Source organism: Cryptomeria japonica, chromosome 10 (assembly GCF_030272615.1).
Source record: "Cryptomeria japonica chromosome 10, Sugi_1.0, whole genome shotgun sequence".
NCBI lineage: Eukaryota > Viridiplantae > Streptophyta > Pinopsida > Cupressales > Cupressaceae > Cryptomeria > Cryptomeria japonica.
In genome coordinates, this window is record NC_081414.1 from 835,770,221 (window position 1) to 835,770,424 (window position 204).

Genomic DNA, 204 nt, shown 5'->3' on the forward strand with positions numbered 1-204 from the left:
AGGGAGAGAGGTAGAGGGAGGGAGAGAGGGAGAGAAGAGGGGGGAGGGTGGGAGAGAAGAGTGGGTATGGAGGAAGAGAGAGAGAGAGAGAGAGAGAGAGAGAGAGAGAGAGAGAGAGAGGGAGAGAGGTAGAGAGAGAGAGAGAGAGAGAGAGAGAGAGAGAGAGGCATGGGAGAGAAGAAGGGGTATGGAGGAAGGGAGAGG